Source organism: Trematomus bernacchii, unplaced genomic scaffold (genome assembly GCF_902827165.1).
Source record: "Trematomus bernacchii unplaced genomic scaffold, fTreBer1.1, whole genome shotgun sequence".
Taxonomy (NCBI): Eukaryota; Metazoa; Chordata; class Actinopteri; order Perciformes; family Nototheniidae; genus Trematomus; species Trematomus bernacchii.
The window spans coordinates 1,402,588-1,425,925 of record NW_022987649.1 but is presented as its reverse complement, the minus strand read 5'-3'; positions in this window follow the sequence as shown (position 1 = coordinate 1,425,925).

Sequence of the window (23,338 nt, the reverse complement as noted above, 5' to 3'; positions counted from 1 at the left end):
GTGGCAAGTAGCTATTGCCTGAGATCCCAGGATGTGTTTTTATTACATGTGCCAAGTGCTAGGACTGTTTTAGGTACTAAAGCTTTTATGTGCGCTGCTCCTCTGGCTTGGAACACCATGCAAAAAATATTGAAACTGAGCATTTTGATTCCCTTGCATCATTTTAAAGCGCGGCTGGATGAAATGTTATTGGATACCTGTCAATGTAAATAGGTTGCTAATTTATACCCCTGTAATTATGCTGTGATGTCCTTTTGTTTTCTGTTTGTTTTTATATGTGTAACTAAATGTATCGCAGGTCTCCCTTGTAAAAGAGATCGTTGATCTCAATGGGATTTTTTAACCTGGTTAAATAAAGGCTACAAACAAACAAACAAACCCGGGTTTGAAGCCAATTTCTTGGTGGCCAAACCACGAAAATACAATTCTTGCTTTGGGACTTAATACTACTGGGCACAAAAGAAATGTGCCTATTGATTTACATTGGGAAAGAGACATCTGTAAAGAAGCAAATCATATTTTTTTTGTGTAAATTAACTTTTCATTATGATTACTAAAATAGCTTTTATTTGGCTCCCACCTCCAGCAATGTGTCCGACAGGTATCAATTCTCTGAACCTTTAATGAGAACATTTAGGCTAACCAACGTCTTGCAGTAATTACCCTCCAGTCTTTTGCTTATTGTCTCTGTTCTTTCATGAAGAAGATTCCTAATATCTTTTTTTGTACTGACTCGTCTTTGAGTTTCAGTTTCATGTTTCACCTACTGCATCGGGAAATAACACGGAAGCGGTTTTAAGCCATTTGTCAGGTGATTATATTTCTGCTTTGCAATAGTTTAGTATAGCTTTTATTTATGCTGCCTGTGGTTGTCTTGATGGCTGGTTTCTCACTTTTCTCTCTTAAAGACCTGCAGCTATTCATACTATTAATAATCCAGTAGTGACAGTTGGAAAATATATGAAATATTTGTGACAGTTAATTTCAGAAGGAGTTTAATTAATAAGATCCCTGATGCTAAGTTGAGCAGAATGTTTATTTCCACTGTGTACCAGTTGTAAGGGACCCCACAATACATTTTTATGTTTATCCAATGTTCTTAATAATTGCTAATGTCATTCACATTGTTGTTGCTAGTATTCGCCAAAAAGTTGCGCGTGTGAGTCAGTAGAAGAAGAACACGTCTTCTTCTGCGGTTGTAAATAAGTACTGGGTTTTGATGGTAGTACGTTGAAAGAAGCAGCTGAGCAGTGTAGAAAAGTGGATAAGTGTATGTTCAGAAATCAGCTGAGCTGCCTGCTCCCTGCACACAGATGTGTGTGTGAGGAAGTCCGTGGATTGGTCAATTTGGACCAATCAGCGGGGGCTTAACGTAACGGCTCTGTGGACGTAACGTAACGGCTCCACGGATTGGTCCATTTCGTTCCGGGTACGGCATGACATCATGCCGTACCCGGAACCAAATGGAAGAATCAAATGGACAATGACGTATCTCCAACGAGGCGTTTTGGGGAGGTATTTTCTGTGTTAGAGTTTTACTCGCTACAGGGTGTACTTTGAGGGTTTGTGACTCTGCAGACCGTTTACATGCATAAAAACCTTCATAACACACAAGGGGACGGGTAATAACTGGAAAAGCATGACATGGGCCCTTTAATGTTTAAATCCTCAGACCTCTCCCCCGCGGGACCACGCATAATCATAACCTCTGCAGCGCATCAATCTGCTGCTGAGCGCGCCACATTCGAAATGGCTGAGGTGAAGCTCTCTAGCGGAGAATACAGCATTTTCAATAACACTTCCTCAAGAGCGAAATCCAACGTCTGGGAGGCTTTTGGTGTCATCCTAGATGGAGAAAATAACCAACATCCCACGCTTTTTGAGACAAATATGCAACTGCGTGTGTTAATAATTGCACGTTTTTACTGCTCATATATATGCGGGTTCGGGACGGGTTGCGGATCTTGTGCTGACGGGTCGGGTTGCGGAACTAATTGGCAATATGTGCGGGTAGCGGGGCGGGTTCGGTATTGCACGTCGCGGGTGCGGGGCGGGAGCGGGTCTTGAAAATCAGACCCATGCAGGACTCTGCGTTGGGGAACACCAGTTTGAAACCCGCCGCTGCGTCTGTAAAGCCGTTATGTCCTTGGGCAAGACACTTCACCTGAATTTGCTCCTGTGGGTTTTTCATAGAAGGGAAATGAACAAAAGACTCTGAAGGGTAAACAGCGAATATACAAAAAACACAAAGAGTTTGTTCCTACATTAACTTTTATCGGTATGTTATGAATGTCGTGTAGGGAGACCAGGGACAGTTGGAACACGGGTTGGTTGTAACACCTTCAATATCTCCAATCACAAACAAGCTAGAGTGATGACACTCACTCTGCACATGCGCAGTTAGATGGTGAGATCGATGAGAAAAAACTGAGCCACGTTTGAATTTCTCGCGTAAGATATCGGCAAAAGTGTGTTTCTGAGGTAAAATATTAACTAAAATGATATGATGTAATTTTTGGATACTGTCTTGAGTTCAAATGTCTAGGAATCCAAACTAGTATTATTAGAATCACTGTTTTGTAAGCTACAAATATAACTAGCTAAATATGGGTCAAGCTAGCAATCAGGCAGGTTCACAGGAGGTGAAAGCAAGACTGGTGGTCCTGGGACGGTTGTAACGGGACAGTTGTAACATGGCACATTTACAATGATGGCTCATTTGCTTGAATGATCAATTGTTCATTCAAGCATACAGTTGTATTGTTGATTGGTGTGCATTGTCCCTGTAAAAATAAACAGAATCAAATACTGTACAGTAGGCCTAAAGTGTGTGTGTGTGTGTTTACAGTATGCCAAATGTCAGAAAGAGGAAGACAGACAGGGGAGTGCCACTTGCTCTGCTGCAGATGGGCTCAAATTAAGTTCAGGAGGGCAAATCATTCAGGGAAGTGGCAAAGTCCCTGGATATATGCCATGTCACCCTGTACCGGTTCCATAAGAAGAGGCTGAGGTTGGAGAGTCAGACAAACCCAACAAGAAGCAGAAGATACAGGACTCATCTGATGAAGATGAGGCCCAATACTGCATTGCGTGCCTGGAGAGCTACTCCAGGTCCAAGGAGATCTGGCTGCAGTGTTGCTCCTGTAAAGCCTGGGCACACAAGGACTGCACAGATGGAAGTGCCTTTTACACCTGCCACAACTGTGAATCTGATTAGTTCTGGTGTTCTGTTTTAAGTTCTGTTCAAGTTCTGTTAATTGTTCATTGTTTGTTGGAGGATGTGTGAAACCCCATTAAAATCTTGTTGCCTTAGAATTTGACTGCTTTCCCTATTTGTTGTCATGTAGTGTGAAAAAAGGTAACCGTTATTAACATGTTACAACCGTGCCTGGCATGTGCTATAACTGTCCCTGTACACAAGGACAGTTGTAACAGTTGAGTTTTTTTTTTAAATACATTTTCCAACCTGTACTTATTTCATAAAAACATCTTAAATACATTGTTTCAGTAGCTGACATATTGATAATGTATAATATAGCAAAATGGCTATCCTATTGTAAATGGTTTTTTACTTATTGTGGAAAAACCCAAAAAGTGTTGCAACTATCCCTGGTCTCCCTATATGGTAGTGTTAACTAGAGGAGTCCTTACACCACAAAGGAGCACGTGTTGTAAAAACCCTCTAATAACTCTCTCAACCCTGTCAGCCCTTTTAGCAAAAGCTGGCAGAATGGGAGTGATCATTTATTTTGACCACACTCGGACTCACCTGCTGAATTTTATAGAGAAATCACTTGTACCAATTGTATGTTTGTGGAGGAACACATGGAAAAAGGCTACGAGTGGATCGGGATTATTCTTGTCTGTCACAGTGTTTCTCCTTTATTCCCTCACAGCCACTATATGTAACATTAGGTGGCTTTGTTACATCAATCAGTTCATGTGTTAGTATTGTGAACCCACTAACCATCTTCTTAGCACCATTATAAGATACATGTTAGCATCTCACAATAATGGTGACTCAGCCTTTAAGCATACGTACACATACAGGGATTCACAGCTGCTGCTCCACATAAATCTTCTTTGTCAGATCATACACAGCATTTATTACCCATATAATAAATGCTTTTGTAAATATACATGCTGGTTAGTTTAATATTGTACAATAGTGATAACTGCTAACTTCTACTATATACACATTCCCGAAAACGTTGCTATTTTCTTTTTGCTAGTTTTACCTTTTTTATTTGCCACATTATCAAGCCCTATTTAATACACAATTCATAGTCTTACTATAATTTGTTAATAGCTCAACTTGCTCATCCCAAACCCCAACACAAGTAACATCCAAACCTTCATTGCATTACATTTAATTAAATACATTGTATTTATTATTGTTACATTTTCTTTTCAAGGCTTCAGCATTTGATTACCAATGCATGACAACAGGACACAGTGAAGATATGATTACATCTGATCGGTGTAGAAAGACAGTTTATTGTAATTTATGTCACTAATAATGCCTTTATTGCAACTGTAAACATATCCAATGCAGTCCAAGCTCAATCAGGAATCTGTCTGTGAAATGTGATGATTTATAATGTTGTCCAAATGGAGCCTTATACTCACTGTTTCACTCGACTGATTATCTGACTGCTCGTCCAGTTATCGTCCAGCTCTAAGTGTGATCCTAGTTAACAGCATGTCATGGTTACATAACACTCTAGATTTCAGTTTGTGTCTTCCCCCCTTGTCTGCCAACTATAAAATACCAAATGTAAAAAACAAAAAAACAATTAAACCAGGAAATGTTGCGTGGCCCTAATTTGAATATCTGCTAAAGAACAGATCTCCACATCTGTGCGTGGCCCTATATCACTCCCTCTGCGACAACCCTGTCATAAATCCCATTTATTACACACTGACTCTAACCGTGGAACATGTGTTGTGAAATCTGGCCCTGCACCATGCTTGCCAGTCCCCAATTAAAAGCCCATTATGGAGCGGGTCCCCGGGCCCCGGTCAGACGGAGAGCTGCTGAGCAAGCACTGCTCCGGGGGCGGCGGCCCCTCTTTGTGGGGCCGTGTTTCTGCTGGAGAACAAGGGACTCAAAGTCCCAGGGCTGTCCGTATCGATCCAACTGTCTGCCTGTCATGCTGGGGACACACTGGAGGACTTCATAAATCCTAAAGCATTTTTCAAAATGGTTTAGCAAATATCCTGCTGCTGATAGAAGCACTTTTTCTCGAATAACATTCTTTCCTCTGATTGGCTGCATATTTGGCCATGAAAAGGGTCAAACTGCTGCATACGTAGCTGCAGAGTAATGTTTTACACATTATATCTTTATGCTGGAAATCCATAGTAGTTACAGAGGTAATTGATTACAAAGAAGAATAATGATGAGCCAATGTCCAACATTGAATCCTACATCATCATCCTACATTTCTCATAACGCAACTCCATACTGTGAACCAGGGCCGGTGTTTGGCATAGTCAGACTGAGAGGCTCAGTGAGGTAAAGGACTCTCAGAGTGTTAGATAGTTAACTATAAGTTATCTCAGTGGGTCTCAAACGTTTTGATCACAATTTATGTAAACAAATATTTCCAAGGCACACCTTTATAATTATTTGGATAAATAAAAACAGGTTTGAAATCATTCCAATGTATACTATAGGACAGTAAACCTAAAATAATAGCCAAATAGCTAAAATCTTGCCTCGGGCAGCAACTTGGTCACGGTTTTCTTATATTTGGGATCGGATTGGAAAATAGAATTTGTATTTCCCTCCATTCAAATGACAGTGAGTGTTTCCCCCCAAAAGGGGCGTGGCCTTGCATAGAGGGAAAGTACCTGGATGCGTTGCTTTCATCTATTGGTCAGATTTGAACCCGGTCCATTGCTGTAAGGAGTAAGCCTCAGGACATGGGAATAGATCAATTGGGTTGAAGCCCACCACTCTTCCGTTGGGCTTGCAAAGCCTGACCCGCCTTGTGGGTCTGTGGTGATAACGCTCCTCACTGCTCTACTTCCAGCTGATTAGGCGTGGTTGCGTCATGTTTAAGAATGCTTACAGTGCACATTCATGTTGGTGCTTGCAGGTAAGCTGCCCCCCCCCCCCCCCATCATCACTGCTTTGGTGATGCAACCCTTCTTTTCCCTTTCAACTCCACCACCGTGCTGATGCAATACTGTGTTGCTGTTATTACTGCACTGCTTAATTACTTCCTGTGTGACCATATGTGTGTGTGTGTGGGGTGGGGTGTGGTGTGGTGTGGTGGGGGGGGGGGTAGACACTGTGTGTTCCACTGTGCACTTGCATTGTGCTCATAATGGAATCATGTGTGCACGCTCCAAGCTTGCTCTGCACACATTGTTCATTTTTTGTGTGTCTGTGCTGCACATTTGCATGTCCGAGGTGTCCTTAGAGATCAATCCCCTGCTTCTCCTCTTTAATGAAGGCCCCAAAGAGAGGGGGGAGGGAGGGGGGAGGCATTTGGGGTACTAGCACCACTGTCCTGGCCCCTGGGGTCAAGGCGAGCATTTCATTGGCTCAGAGAGTCTGGTGTTGCTGCTGGCTGCTTTAAGCTGGCTGAGCCTCACACTTCCTGTGGACACACAATCACTACACTGACACACACACACACACGCACACACACACACGCACAAAAAGTGCCCTGATGACAAGCCGGACAATCATTTACATGCAGGATCCTCGTCAGGGCAAGGGAAGCTGGAGGACAATCACACACACACACACACACACACACACACACACACACACACACACACACACACACACACACACACACACACACACACACACACACACACACACACACACACACACACACACACACACACACACACACACACAGCAGATATTTGAATCTGCACCAGTATAAAACAGAATGGAGCTTTTCTTCCTGACGTGTGGGGGGAGGATGTTTTTCCATATGGTATTTTCAATCACAATATGTGGCATGACTTGGCTCACTTAAAGCCTCCATTTCATGTTGACAAAGGCCTTCCTGTCTCTCTGCAGACGTTGGAGTAAAAGTAGAGCAGCAGAGAGGAGCGATGGCGGCTTCAAAGCAGCCTGTCAGCTCATAGGTACGGCCTCATCAGAGAGGCTTCCTGCCTTTCTTTTGTTTTTCAAACAGACATCTTGAGCCCATGGCAGGGTGTTGTCTAATTAATGGCTGAGTGTGTGTGTGTGTGTGTGTGTGTGTGTGTGTGTGTGTGTGTGTGTGTGTGTGTGTGTGTGTGTGTGTGTGTGTGTGTGTGTGTGTGTGTGTGTGTGTGTGTGTGTGAGAGAGTTGACCTGAAAAAAGTTAGCGTCACTCATCGTTGAATGTCACTCCCATCACATATTAATATGAAGCTTGTCTCTCCTCTTCGTATCCTCGCCATAGTAATTCTTAACAAAGATAATAATATGTTGTAGTTGACCCTGCAGCGTTTCGGATAAAACTGGATGCTGTGTGATATCTGCCACTCCAGTGTTAAGTTGTGTAGTAGCTCGTCTCTGCTGTCATGTGATAAGGCTGAATCACACAGTCAGGCACAGATCAGGTTAGCGTTTCAGATTTGCAACTCTTTGTACATGTGATTTTTTTTAATACAGCCCTAACCGAAGACAGGAGTGAAGACTAATGGTGTGCTCAGACAGAAAGTGAAGCAATTTCCCCTTTTCTAATCCATGCAATTAGAGTGGTAATATTACATATTTGATAATAAAACACAGGCCTTTGTTGCACACATATGAGACTAAGATGCAAAAAAGGGTCTTGAAGTGCTGCTCTAGGTTACACAAGTCACCTGAATAGTAAGTATCACCATGGATTCTGCAGAACTAACCTGAAAACGCCTTCATATTTCTGAGAGGTCTTAACACCGAGCAATCCCACGTCATGTTACGGGTTTCTCACACAAGTTAACAAAAATGGTGTTTCACCACAAAGACCAACGGGTCATTGTGTTTGTCTGCCATGAATGACAGGCCGGTTCATTTCTTGACCTTGAGCAAGGCACAGCACCTGTTCCAATGCATGAGTGTATTTGTACTGTGTGTGTATTCCAAACTATATATAAACAGAGTGGAACACTCCCCCTAGGGGATCAATAAAGGTTAATCTGAATCTTAATCTTGAACACCATTTAAAAGGATTACAGGGAGCGTACATTACTATGTGTCATTTCATTGCTTAAAGAAAGACAGTGTGATGGCAGATCAAATGATTGAATACCCGCTGTCTAACGATGCGTTCTCATGGGCCCCCCTCTTAGGTCTGCTGATATGTGCTCAACCCCAACACTGTGACAGTGGGGGGGGTTGATTGGCTTTTTCCTTGACAAAATGTTGACAGTTGATCTAATGACGATTCCATCACTTTGTCATTGCTAATTTCTGGACGCTTTACCCTGAGTTGCTGCCGATGGCCCACGGTGTGTGAATGTTAGATTACTTAAGCTAAAAGTGGCACATTGCTCTGTATGGATGAGCTGTGAATGGATGTAACGTTTTTGCGCTACATAAATACATTCCATCTCAGCCTGTCCTCCTACAAAAAACGACCATATAGGCCGATTGTTCATGCCCTTATTACGACCCAGAGACGTTTTAACGTTTTAAAGTGTATGTTGTTTCTTACACGACCACTAGAGGTGCTCTAGTGGTCGTGTGAGAAACAACATGCTCCCGGCCCGTTCATTGCAAACGCTCCGGAGGGACGTTTATTCACAAATAACCCTCTCTGGAAAATCCTAAATTGTGGAATAGTTTGGCCATTAAAATGCTTTTTGATTCGATTTCTGGCGAGAAGTGTATATTGTACTCTTAGAATCCACGTCCAGTCGATGTGTAGGATCTATAGTTTGATAGATATTACGAAGATGATTTGAGGTCTCGCCAGGATAACGTGTATATGGGGCAGCTTCCATGTAAAGTTAGCGTGGGTGAAAACAGTATTTCCGGTCTCGAAGTTTTCATAATAAAACCGGATGTATTCCCCTCACTGTCAAATGATTACACAGTGATATCTGCATTACTCATCCACTAAAAAACATCAGTTTATCCTTGTTAATTACACAATATTGATTGGTTTAAATTGTGTACAATGCTTTTGTGTTTTTAACCTTCGATTCGGAGAAACAAATAGTTTTTTCTGAGTTTAGACACTACAGTTTCCGAAGACACTACACTACCCAGCATCCCCAGTTATCGTTTGGGACTACAACATCCGCTTTGCTTTACAAACCCCGTGATTAGTCATCAAGCCCTGTGATTGGATGTTGGAGTGGCAGTGCGACAAGGTTACGCCGAGCGTCAACAGCTCTTTGAAATGGAATGGAACCACGACAGGCTATCCAAAACTGGAATTGGACGGGTCCAGCCCCCCGGGTCCACATGCTGGCTATTGTGTGTTTCGCAACATGTTGTATGGCACGTCTCTTTACAAGACATTTTCGTATTTCCCACAATTAGAAGTTGCCAGTATTAAACTGTGTACACCCTGGAGGTTTAGGGGATATTCAGGCGGCATTTCTTACAGTTTGTCAAAAGGTCTTCTGATCAGGGCTCTATAAATAAATATCTACGGCAGATATGTAATATTTAATGCAGCCGAACCGTGTATTACAATGCCGTTATGTGATGACTTCCAAAGAGAAAAGCAAGAACACTCGGGTTAAAGTATTATTTTATTTAAAAAAAATGTTTTTCCGATTTCATATCGCATAAACACCATATCCCGACGTGCACAATTGATGTTTTATCAAAACCTCTGAAAAAATAAAGGTGTCTCTCAGAATCGAAAAACACAAAAGCATTGTACACAATTTAAACCAATTAATGTCGTATAATTAACAAGGATAAACTGATGTTTTTTAGTGGATGAGTACTGCAGATATCACTGTTAAATCATTTGATCATTGGTTTTATTATGAAAACGTTGAGACCGGAAATACTGTTTTCAACCCGTAACTTTACATGGAGGCTACCGCATATACACGTTCTCCTGTCGAAACCTCAAATCATCTTCGTAATATCTATCAAACTATAGATCCTACATATCGACTGGACGTGGATTCTAAAAGTACAATATACACTTCTCGCTAGAAATCTAATCAAAAAGCATTTTAATGGCCAAACTATCCTACAATTTAGGATTTTACAGAGAGGGTTATTTGTGAATAAACGACCATCTGTAACGTTAGCATTCAACGGGAGCACTAGAGGGCCAAAACTTTAAAACGTAATTATAGGACGTATTAAGCGCCTGAACAAACAACATATTTGGTCGTAATAAGGGCCTGAACAATCGGCCCATTTGGTCGTATGAGTTGGAGGGCTTGTTGTTCCATCTACCATTGGTGTTAGTCAGAACTGGACCTTTAGATGTGAACCTGACCTCAGACTGCAGCCTACACTGACCTTAAGGAAGCAACTCGTCATGATGCATTCCTCCAACATCTTCTGCTTACAGATGTAAACAATAAATCAGCAGTTACTTTGCATCTCTTTTCCCATTGGTTTATTTTTTAAAGAACAACAGCCAATGGAATAACTCCAACACTTCTGCATTTAATAAAGACAAAACAATAATAAAATGAACTCTGATGATGAATAGGTAGGAATGATCTTAGTAATAATCCAAAGTGTATGATAGGAACTAAAGGATCCAGCATTCTAAGAGCTTAACACCAGTAACAACTTAAAGTCAAACATCTTCCTCTGCTGCTTTGTTTAGCCTTTCAAGCAATGCCTGTTGTACCATTTCAACAGATGAATTTCTGATCAAATTCCCATGTTCTTGTTATAGGTACTGTTTTTCTCTGCCTGTCCATGGCTAATGGAAGGCAGTGTGTGTGGTTTGAGCCGGGCCAGCAGGGAGGAGATGGAGATCTGGTACATGGTGGGAGCTTACGGAGCAAAAATATTCCACAGAAATATGTTTGAAAGAAAATAAAGAGAAGGCTGATGACTGCACTGCTTCAAATAACACACAGAGAAAATGTAATATAACAAATTGCTCTCAACATGAAATATTGACAAGATGCAGTGAATGGGCTCCACCCGTACAGCTCCTAACTCCATAAATGAGTTAAATATTGCAGGCTGTGCTGTGGTGTGATGTAATAAAGTCTGCTTTAGACTGTGTGGAGTGTGGACACTTCATGGTTTACATCGCCTGCTTCTTATTGAGCCACAGTCAACAGCTCATAATGCTCGCTTTTTATTTGAGCTTTGCAACTCTGATAAAATGGATTTCAGGGTCAGGGTTAGGAAAACAGCTAACACTGGGGTTTCACACACACACAGACAGACAGACAGACAGACAGACAGACAGACAGACAGACAGACAGACAGACAGACACATGGTGTAACGATACATTTCCCAAGATGGCGGCAGGCAGTTCTGGTGCAGTGGCAGCAATCTATCTCTGTATGATTGTCCTAAATCTCAAACCTCTGTGTAGCTACACCACTCATCTTGCCCCCATGGTAAAACAACATTCTGAGGATACATCATTATCTGCACCAGCAACATCGTTGAATAACAAGCACTTCGGCCATGGTCGGCATATTATCTACAGTTCACTCATCTGGCACTCCTGGCAGACTCTCTCAAAAGAAAAAAGGGTCTATAACGAAAAGAGGAAAATATTGGGCAATTGGCTCTGCTGTGTCTCTTGCTCTCGGGAGATATCCACCCGTGTCCGGGTCCCGGCGTCGTTTCCATCGACCTGACGGCTGGCGGCCCAGCCGCTGAGCTCCACAGGCCATCAGTCGGCTTCCGAAGAGGCTGGCTAGCTGAACAGCTAGCAACACCAGCGGGTCTCTGCGGTCTTGTGCTGACGGCTGCCGACCTAGCAGCAGGACCTCTACCCACACCGTCGGAGGACTACGGGTCCACGCCGAGGGCTGTTGGCCGAGCAGCCGAGATTCTCGCACCACTGGACACCACCGGACTGGCTTCAGAAGAAGCCGGATAGCTGAACAGCTAGCTCTGCCGGCGGGTCTCTGTGGTCTCGCGCTGTCGGCTGCTGGCCTAACATCTGGATCAACATCCACACCATCGGAGGACTGCGGGACCGCGCCGATGGCTAGCAGCCTAGCGGCAGAGATCCATAAAACACCAGCTAGCTTTGACTGCTCCACTGTCAACAACGGCACCGAGGTAAAGCCTAGAAATCCTGTATTTAAAAAACACTGTTGCACAAAAATATTTCAAACAGTGAATCAAGCAAAAATAGTGTGGGATCCTCGGTGCAAGCCGAAGGGACTATTCAGTGGACATTTACATTTCCGCAGCATCTGCAACAAACATGAACAGCTAGAACATCTCCTCCTTGAGTCCAATATTGACTGTTTGGGAATATCGGAATCTTGGCTAAAACATTCGTCAGGATATAATGTGTTTAGGAAGGACAGACTGAAGGGAAAAGGAGGCGGTGTGTTGCTTTATGTGAGGAATACCTTTACTTGTAGGGAGATTGCTCCCAGCTAATATTGAGTTTGATTGTGTTGGTGTGGAAATCACACTATCTGAGGAAATGTCCCTCACCATGATTTGCCTGTATCGACAACCCACCGCTAAGGTGGATTTCTATGACCAGGTAAAACTCCTGCTGAATTCCTGTGACTCCAACAAAGAGCTAATCATTTTAGGAGACTTTAATATCAACTGGAATGACAAACAAAATAGAAAGAGCTTAAAACGGATCATGGATAAACACAACTTAATACAACTAATGGATCAACCGACTAGAATAACCAAAACCTCCAAGACTATGATAGATTTATTATTTACAAACAAAGCTGACAGAATAGTTAAAACCTACAACTTCCTGACTGGTCTTTCTGAGCATAATCTTGTTCTTTTTGCCAGGAAACTCACAAAAAAAGGTTCATGGCCACACCTAAAACCCCTGCCTTGGGTTCTCGCTTCATCCCCAAAAACCTGCAACAACGTTTTATGGAGGCAGTGAAAATGATTGATTGGGGGGACACTCTGTCCTCTGAAGACATTGGTGAAAACTGGTTAAATCTAAAATTAACGAAGCAATGTCTTCCTTCTCAAGGAAAGGGTGCCTTAGGGACAGGAAGGAACATCATCTTCCCTGGCTGAATCTACAGTGCAGGAATCTCATGAAATCTAGAGACCAACTACTAAAGCAGAGCTTGAAATCCGGACTATCCACTGATAGACAGAAATTCACTCATGCTCGAAACAAAGTAACACAAACAATAAGACAGGCCAAAGCAAACTTTTTCATCAACATAATTGAAGGTGCGAAAGGTGACAGTGAAAACGTTTGGCAAATCCTAAATAAACTATTAGGTAAACATAAGAAACAGGAAAATAATGTACTAGAATTAAAAATCAATGATGCCCGATTGTGGATACACACCCCGTTTTTGACCTGGAGGAAATCACAGAGGTGGAGGTAAGAAATATAATCTTAGGGTTAAGAGGTTCTAAGGCTAGGGATGCAGATGATTTCGACACCAACTTTATAAAGACAAATATTGACGGTCCAATTAGTATGCTAGTAAATCAATCTATTAGCACGAGTGAAGTTCCAGCATCCTGGAAGGTGGCCACGGTGACACCGATTTTTAAATCTGGGGATAAGGCAATGATGTCCAATTACTATGGTGGCCCTGAAGTGCAAGACACCACAGCATTTCACAAAACACTACAGCATTTCAGAAAGCACAACAGTATTTCAGAAAACATTACAGCATTTTAAAAAACACCACAGCATTTCACAAAACACCACAGCATTTCACAAAACGCCACAGCATTTCACAAAACGCCACAGCACTTCACAAAACACCACAGCATTTCAGAAAACGCTACAGCATTTCACAAAACACTACAGCATTTCAGAAAACGCTACAGCATTTCACAAAACGCCACAGCATTTCACAAAACGCCACAGCATTTCACAAAACACCACAGCATTTCAGAAAACGCTACAGCATTTCACAAAACACCACAGCATTTCACAAAACGCAACAGCATTTCACAAAACGCTACAGCATTTCAGAAAACCCTACAGCATTTCAGAAAACACAACAGCATTTCACAAAACATTACAGCATTTCACAAAACACCACAGCATTTCACAAAACACCACAGCATTTCACAAAACACTACAGCATTTCACAAAACACCACAGCATTTCACAAAACGCCACAGCATTTCACAAAACGCAACAGCATTTCAGAAAACGCTACAGCATTTCAGAAAACACAACAGCATTTCACAAAACACAACAGCATTTCAGAAAACGCAACATCATTTCAGAAAACGCTACAGCATTTCAGAAAACACTACAGCATTTCACAAAACGCAACAGCATTTCAGAAAACACTACAGCATTTCACAAAACGCTACAGCATTTCAGAAAACACTACAGCATTTCACAAAACACTACAGCATTTCACAAAACACAACAGCATTTCACAAAACACTACAGCATTTCAGAAAACACTACAGCATTTCACAAAACACAACAGCATTTCACAAAACACTACAGCATTTCACAAAACACAACAGCATTTCAGAAAACGCTACAGCATTTCAGAAAACACAACAGCATTTCACAAAACACTACAGCATTTCAGAAAACACTACAGCATTTCACAAAACACTACAGCATTTCACAAACACTACAGCATTTCAGAAAACGCCACAGCATTTCAGAAAACGCCACAGCATTTCAGAAAACGCTACAGCATTTCAGAAAACACCACAGCATTTCACAAAACACTACAGCATTTCACAAAACACCACAGCATTTCACAAAACGCCACAGCATTTCACAAAACGCCACAGCATTTCACAAAACGCAACAGCATTTCAGAAAACGCTACAGCATTTCAGAAAACACAACAGCATTTCACAAAACACAACAGCATTTCAGAAAACGCAACATCATTTCAGAAAACGCTACAGCATTTCAGAAAACACTACAGCATTTCACAAAACGCAACAGCATTTCAGAAAACACTACAGCATTTCACAAAACGCTACAGCATTTCAGAAAACACTACAGCATTTCACAAAACACTACAGCATTTCACAAAACACAACAGCATTTCACAAAACACTACAGCATTTCAGAAAACACTACAGCATTTCACAAAACACAACAGCATTTCACAAAACACTACAGCATTTCACAAAACACAACAGCATTTCAGAAAACGCTACAGCATTTCAGAAAACACAACAGCATTTCACAAAACACTACAGCATTTCAGAAAACACTACAGCATTTCACAAAACACTACAGCATTTCACAAAACACTACAGCATTTCACAAAACACAACAGCATTTCAGAAAACGCCACAGCATTTCAGAAAACGCCACAGCATTTCAGAAAACGCCACAGCATTTCAGAAAACGCTACAGCATTTCACAAAACACTACAGCATTTCACAAAACGCTACAGCATTTCAGAAACACTACAGCATTTCACAAAACACTACAGCATTTCACAAAACACAACAGCATTTCAGAAAACACAACAGCATTTCAGAAAACACCACAGCATTTCACATTGGACGGAAAGGGTATTCGTTTACGGAGAACACTTCTTGGCTCCTTCGCGTCGAAAGGAGCCAGTTCAGGTGGTTCGGGCACCTAGTAAGGATGCCACCTGGGCGCCTCCCTAGGGAGGTGTTCCAGGCACGTCCAGCTGGGAAGAGACCAAGGGGTAGACCTAGGACCAGGTGGAGGGATTATATCTCTTCGCTGGCCTGGGAGCGCCTTGGGATCCCCCAGTCAGAGCTGGTTGATGTGGCCAGGGAAAGAAAGTTTGGGGCTCTCTGCTGGAACTGCTACCCCCACGACCCGACGACGGATAAGCGGGAGAAGATGGATGGATGGATGGACTTCTTGTTTGTGATTGGACAGAGCCAGCCTGAGAAGCACTGCTGTGATTGGTTGTTTTTTCTGCCAGTCAAGAAATGACGCTTCGTGATTGGTCAGCACCCGACAGCACAACATGTCCAGTAGGGGTGTAACGGTATACGTATTCGTACCGAAATTATTCGGTATGGGCCCTTCGGTTCGGTACACGTGTGTACCGAAGTGTACCGAACGAATATAACGTTAAACGTAAGAAATTGAGAACGTGAACAACTTTTTGGAAGTAATCTCAGGTGCTGCGTCGCAGCGTTCAGTGTAATTTGCTCACATTGGGTTCAACGCGTCATAGAGTGACCAAGTCATTTCATTGGACGAGAGACATACTATGAGAGCTGGTCACAGGGATGCGTTCAAATTTAGTCAGTAATTTGAGGAACTGGCGAAATGGCGAACGCAGATAAAGTTAAGCTCGAAAATCCTCAAGCATCATTAAAGTCTCCGGTTTGGGAACATTTTGGTTTCGCAGTTACGTACAAGGATGACGGACAAAGACAGGTGGACCAAACCAAAGCTGTTTGTCGGCATTGTTCAACTAAAATGGGTTACGCGGCTGGCAATACATCAAACTTGCACACTCATTTTAAAAGGCATCACCCGAACGTGAATATCACCAGCACCAAAAGAAAAATGACTGAAGTGCAAACCCAACTCCCACTAGCATTTAAGCCTCCAACACTCGCAAAATGTTCAGACCGAGCCAAAGCTATTACAAACGCCAAATATCCTTATGTTGCCATGTTAGCAAAGCGCTACTTGGCCTACCTCTGTCCCTAGCGAGAGGGTGTTCTCCACAGCAGCAGACATTGTTAGTGCCAGCGGATCTGCCCTTTCGGCAATCAATGTGGACAAGTTCATTTTTCTTAACAAAAACATGAAAATACAATGACAAGCAAGCAAGTCCTAATGTCAAGCTGACTGCTTAGGTACTAGTACAGTACAGTACAGTTCAAATACAGATTATTTCAGTTCATCGAAATGCTGCACCTTAATGTTTATTTGATCATATTTAGTATTTATTTGAGTGAATACATTATTCACAGTTTAATAATAATTAAAAACCCCCAAAAAATATTTTATGTTTTCTGATCATTTTTTCTGCTTTCCCGAAAACGTACCGAACCGTGACCTAAAAACCGAGGTACGTACCGAACCGAAATGTTTGTGAACCGTTACACCCCTAATGTCCAGTGTTGCCAACTTAGCGACTTTCTCGCTAAATCGGGCGACTTTCCAAACCCTCCAGCTACTTTTTTTTGTCAAAAGCAACTAGCGACAAATCCAGCTACTTTTTCTGGTGTTATTGGAGACTTTTCTGGTGTTTGGATAATCTGACGTGATAGCACGTAATCGTTACGCAGTTACTTTCCTCAAAGAGCAGCGAGTGCTGAGCCCCTCCGTCGTCCCAAAGCACTCACAGGCAGCCTCGCTAGGCAGCTGCACTCGAGCAGAGAGGCCCAAAAGAGACACACTACGCATCCAGACCATAGGTCCAGACTGAATATTAATCGTGCATGCGCAAAGCCATTGCTGATCCCGCCCTGGCTTGCAGTGTGTCTCTTTTGGGTCACTTTGCCAGTCCCAAACCCAGATAAAGAAGGAATGTAGCAATTCCATCCCACATAACAATTTTTTTTGATTAAATGTGACTAATTCTTTAACAATACTGGACAAAATGTATGTATGTAATGTTGGTCTAGAGTAGACAAAGCATTAAAGTCATCAAGTGATGGCCAAACATAATTCTTTTTTTTAAATAAGAATCAACAGAAGGAAGTTCATTTGTAGTTCTAAACACATTAAAGGTGGGGTAGGTAAGTTTGAGAAACTGGCTCGAGATACACTTTTTGTTATATTCCATGGAATGCTCTTAACATCCCGATAGCAATGAATATCTTAAGTGCTTTGACAAAAAATCCATAAAGAAATTTCATCTGTGGAAGCCGTAGTACTGTAAAAAGCACGACCAATCATTTTAGCCGGCCCGGCTAAAATAACTGGATGGCCTACCTGCCTGTCAGCCTTCCATCTGTGCACAAACTTATCTCGTGCCCTCATTGGTCATGTGCGCGTTCGTGTGTGTTGGAGGAGGGGCTCTGTTCTCTGTTCTTCATGTTCTTAAATGTTGTATATGAGGGACTACGGATGGAAATTAGCTCAAAGCTAAAATCCGGCATGTTTACGTTTTAAAGCATTATTTGTTTTAAATGTTCATCAATATGCATTGTCCCTCTTCAAATAAACGATTAAATGAAAAAAAAAATGTTGTTGAAAAGGTATGTAAGGCTGCTAGAGGAATATATCTCCAGTTACTTTTCAAACATCTAAGTTGCTTTAAAAATGAAGCAGAGGTAAGACATACAGAATACAAAAAGTAGAATACTATTTTTAGAATTCACAAAATAATCTATTAAATTGTCTTCAACAAATGATGTGGCCCTGTTTGCCCTCTACAGATTAATAATTAGGGGTGGGCGATACCACAAAATCTGGATTCGATCCGATACCAAGTATTTCAGGGCCAGTATCGCCGATACCGATACCGATACCGATACCGATACTTTTTAAAATGAAAAGCTTCTTATGTACTTTCATGTAGGGGAGAGCTGCATGACATGATTTTTGAGCTGAAAGCATCATAAATAGACTAAATCTGAATTCATTTTCATGATTAAAGACAGGACAATTTTTATAGACAAATAAACGTTTTACTTTTGCAAATTTAAAGTGCAAACATGAAAAATAACTGCCTTCTTGCACACATCAAAGTTCGCTAAGTTTTCATTGACAGTTGTGAAATAGCTCCACACAACGCTCCTCTTTCTCTCAGTCATCATGTGTGTGTGTCGCACTCGCGAGTCGCTGGCTGCTGCTGTCCTGCCCTGCTGGCTGCTGTCAGTCAGCTTGATAATCGGAGTTCAGGCAGGGAGCGCGCTGAGCGTGCGCGAGCCTCGGGAGAGGAGGACAGCAGTGGAGAGAGAAGAAAAGAGCGTATATACTTGTGTTCGCCTGCACATAGTTTTTGATGAAATTGACGAGTAGAGGAGAGGGGAAAAAAGTATCGATCCTATTGGCTCTAGTATCGATATTTTGAAACGTAACGTAATATCGGAAGTATCGATATTTTGGGATCGATCCGCCCACCCCTATTAATAATCCTTGACATACAACCGTAACATATTTGGGTTGTTAGCCAGTGTGTGTGTGTGTGTGTGTGTGTGTGTGTGTGTGTGTGTGTGTGTGTGTGTGTGTGTGTGTGTGTGTGTGTGTGTCTATCTATGAGGGGCCGTGTAGGCCAAAATTCAAACTAACCTCGCACACACACTACTGAAAACATCTGGCCTTGCACACACACTACTGAAATACTCTCACATTCACTACTGAACACCTCACACACACACAACTGAAAATGAAGCCTCACATACTACTGAAAATTAACCTCACACACACGCAACTGAAAATTAACCTCACACACTATTGAAATCCTCTCACATTCACTACTGAACACCTCACACACACACACACACTACTGAAAAGATCTGGCCTTGCACACACACTACTGAAATACTCTCACATTCACTACTGAACACCTCACACACACACTACTGAAAATTAACCTCACACACACGCAACTAAAAACATTTTACTGAAAGGTTCTCAGTAGGGAATGTGCATGTGTTTGGTGACGTGACGTGTGATTCAAGTGACGTGATTCAAGATGGCGCCTGTGTCGGCTCGCCGCTCGCTAAGCTCTCTAACTTTAGCTGTCCTGTTTTTGTTTTATGTTTGTCAGAATGTCTCTGCTCTGCTCGTTTATGATCGCCAAGCTCTCCTCCACCTCAGACCCTCGCTGGAGTTGATATTGCTGCCCAAACCGACATCTGGCAACCATAAATCGTCCCCCCCCACCTCTACTGTCGGATATCCCCACTTACCTACGCCGGTCACACTGCATCCTGCCTCGCCGAAAGCGCTTTCGACGACGGGGAAAGCGTGGTGGTGCACTGGTCCATCTGAAGGCATACCTGACGGCTTCTTCTGTGAATTATCCACGCCTCGGATGTCACGGCCCTCCCGCTGCACGCCAAGTGAGAGATCGGTGGATTCGCCCCGTTTTTCCGGAGCTCCGGACTCTGAGGGGCCCGCTGGCAGCTCCTCCTGCCCGACTGACTGCTCCCGGCCCGCGCGGCGTTCAACACGCACATCTTCGTCAGCTGAGACGCACTACACCTTCGGCAAGCCCGGAGCGAAAACTTTGCATGGCTTTGCTAAATGCTAGGTCGATAGCAAACAAAACGTTCCTGCTAAACGACTTCTTCACCTCTCGTGAACTGGATTTTATGTTCCTGACGGAGACCTGGGCTCACGCTGGCGAGTATACACCGTTCTCTGAACTTCTTCCTCCTGGCCGTGCCACTGGCCATGGTGGGGGCATAGCATCAGTGTTTAGAGCTAACCTCCAATGCCGATTGCTTCACCCTGTAACTAGCTATGCCAGCTTTGAGTTGCAGCTTTTTGAATTGAACCCGGCCTCGCCTATACTCTGCGCAGTCGTGTATCGTCCGCCAAAGTGTAATAAGGATTTCATAAATGACTTTTCTGACTTTCTGTCCGGGATCATGGTGAAATATGATCGTGTTTTGATCTCCGGAGACTTCAATGTCCATGTGTGTTGCGAGTCCAAACCTCTGGTTAGGGACTTTTTAAATCTCCTTGATTCCTTCGGTCTCGTTCAGTCCGTGGCTGGCCCAACACACGAAAAAGGACACACTTTGGACTTAGTATTATCGTTTGGACTGTCTGTATCTGTGGATGAAATATGTGCAGCAACGCGTATCTCAGACCATTTACCGGTTCTGTTTACAACCTCCATCCCTTCCGCAGGAGTCGAATCATGTGCCCCTGCGCGTCGTCTGCGTTCGATTAACCCCTTGACTGCCTCACTGTTCTCTGATGCTTTTAATGCTTCTCCGATCTGTAAATTAGATGTGAACTGTGCTTTTAATGCTGATGAGCTTATCTCCATGTTTGATTCGACATGTACACTAATACTGGATTCTGTTGCTCCTTTTACGCTTAGACGCACCAAAGTTCTATCAGAGCCGTGGCTCAATGACTGTACTCGTGATCTCAGACGCGCTTGCAGGCGTGCAGAGAGAAAATGGAAAAAGGATAAACTCCATGTCTCTCTAGAAATCCTTCGTGCTTGCCTTTCTGACTACCAGACGGCAGTCAAAGCAGCCAAAACAGAGCACATTTCTCTGTTAATCTCCAAAAACAGCCATAAACCTCAGGTTCTTTTTAATGTCCTCAACTCGATCATTAATCCCTGTGATGTTTCTTCTATTGTCCCATCGACTACTCTCTGTGATAAGTTTCTTACATTTTTTATTGAAAAGGTATCTGCTCTTAGGCTAGCTCACGCTAGTGCTACCCCAGATCCTGCTCCTTTTCTGTGCCCTGCTGTCCTCGACCACTTTGACCCTGTATCCCTCTCTGCTCTCTCGGATGTAGTCAAGCACCTGCGGCCGACAAACTGCACCTCAGATAGCATTCCCTCTCGCCTTCTCAGAGATGTTTTAGAATCAGTTGGAGCAAGTATTTTATTACTTTTAAACACCTCTCTTACCTCAGGATGTGTCCCAGCTGCCTTCAAACATGCCGTGGTTAAGCCACTCCTTAAAAAGAAAAATCTCGACCCCTCCATTCTCGCAAATTTTAGGCCCATCTCCCAGCTACCTTTTTTATCAAAAGCCCTGGAGCGAGTAGTCTACGCCCAGCTGCAGTCTTTTTTAATCACGCATGGAATCCATGAAAAGTTCCAGTCTGGCTTCAAACCCATGCACAGCACTGAAAATGATCTGCTCCTAGCCGCCGACTCAGGTAGCCCAGCTGTCTTGGTGCTGTTAGACCTGACAGCTGCCTTTGACACTGTGGACCATAGCATCCTGCTGTCACGGCTTGAACAGTCCGCTGGCATCACAGGCTCTGCCCTTGCATGGTTCAGGTCCTACCTGACAGACCGTAGCTTCTCGGTACAGCTAGGTGCCTTCTCCTCTGCCAAAGCCCCTCTTACCTGTGGGGTTCCCCAAGGCTCGATTCTGGGCCCCATCCTTTTTCTACTGTACATACTGCCCCTAGGTTCAATACTCACAAAACATAACATTCCCTTCCACTGCTACGCCGACGATGTACAGATATATCTGCCTCTCAAAGCAAATGTCACACACTCACTACAGCAGCTGATGGACTGCTTAGCAGAGATAAAATCCTGGCTGAGCAAAAACTTCCTCAACCTCAACGAGAGCAAGACCGAGGTCATCTTTTTTGGACAGCAACCTCCAGCCTCTCCGGTTGATATTCTGGGCTCTATCAAAAAAAACATCCTCCCCTCGGTCATGAACCTTGGAGTGACATTCACCAGCACTTTTAAATTTGACAAGCAGGTCAGCACCGTAGTAAAATCCTGCTTTTTTAAAATAAGACTATTGGCCAAAACCAAGTCGTATTTATCTTTTAAAGACTTAGAAAGGGTTATTAACGCCTTTGTAACCTCGAGACTGGACTATTGTAACGCTCTGTATGTGGGTATGGACCAGGCCTCAATCAAACGCTTACAGCTAGTCCAAAACGCTGCTGCACGTTTGCTGACTGGTCACAAAAAGCGCGACCACATCACCCCTATTCTGGCCTCACTACACTGGCTTCCAGTTCGGTTCAGAATTGATTTTAAAATCCTTTTATTTGTTTTTAAAGCCCTAAATGGGCTGGCTCCGGCCTATATAACTGAACTGCTCCAGTGCTACACCCCAGCCAGAGTTTTAAGGTCTGCTGACCAGCTGCTGCTGGTAGTGCCCAAGACCAGGCTAAAAACCCGAGGGCACCGAGCCTTCGCAGCAGCTGGCCCTAGGCTCTGGAACACTCTGCCCCTCCATGTGAGCTCGGCCCAGACCCTAGGGGTTTTTAAATCAAAACTAAAAACACACTTCTTCTCTCTGGCTTTCTAGTTAGAGCGGAGCATGACTCCTGACTATTCCGTGTGTTTTATTCTTATTTTGTTTTTTAAGTTATATCTGTTGTAATTTATTGTCGTTTATTGTGTTTTGTAGTAATGTGTTTTTATTACATGTACAGCACTTTGGCTCGACCAAAAATCGCTTTTAAATGTGCTTTATAAATAAAACCTGATTTGATTTGATTTCACCTATGTGTGTGAGGGGGATTCTTGCTGTAACGGAAGTCATTGTAATGAAACGGAAGTCATTGTTATGAAACGGAAGTAACAAATAACAATACTGCAGTGATACAGTAGGTGGCGATAATTCTCGTCTACTCTGTTTGGAAGTCGCCATTAAAGAAGAAGAATGAAACTGAAGGTCCAATTCAGCAT